Raw genomic sequence first — 551 nt, forward strand, 5'->3', positions numbered from 1 at the left:
TAAAGAATAACCAATATATTTTTTATTGAGTAAAATGTTCAGTTAGCAAAATACATTCACAAAATATATAGACATTCTTCACAATATTTAAAAGCATTAAGAAAACACTTGTTAAAAATCCAAACACACAGAATATCATAAGTACAAAAGATATACTGGCTCAGCATTTTCAAGACAATCATGTATGTTATTCTCCTATCTTAGGAGTAAGATTGGAGAATCTCACAGTAAGATGAACAAACTTCCTTCCATATGAGATAAGCAAATAGAAATAAAATCATAAAAGAAAACAAGAGATTGTCTGTCATATCATATACTTGTTTCTTTCATACAATTATATTATGGTTACCAAATAAACACAAAACCTAGCCAGCCTTGATACAAACCCCATCAAAACAGCCCACAAAAATCTAGTCATCCCAGAGAGCTGGGAGAGTAGAATTTTGCAGAGTTGATTACTTCATAGGTTTTTAGAAATTTAAAAAGTAATCACTGATTTGAAAACAGAGGTAGAATGCAAGTCATCCTTCATAATTTTCAAAAAACAAGTC

Source organism: Netta rufina, assembly GCF_964035555.1.
Source record: "Netta rufina genome assembly, chromosome: 4".
In the NCBI taxonomy this organism is placed as follows: domain Eukaryota; kingdom Metazoa; phylum Chordata; class Aves; order Anseriformes; family Anatidae; genus Netta; species Netta rufina.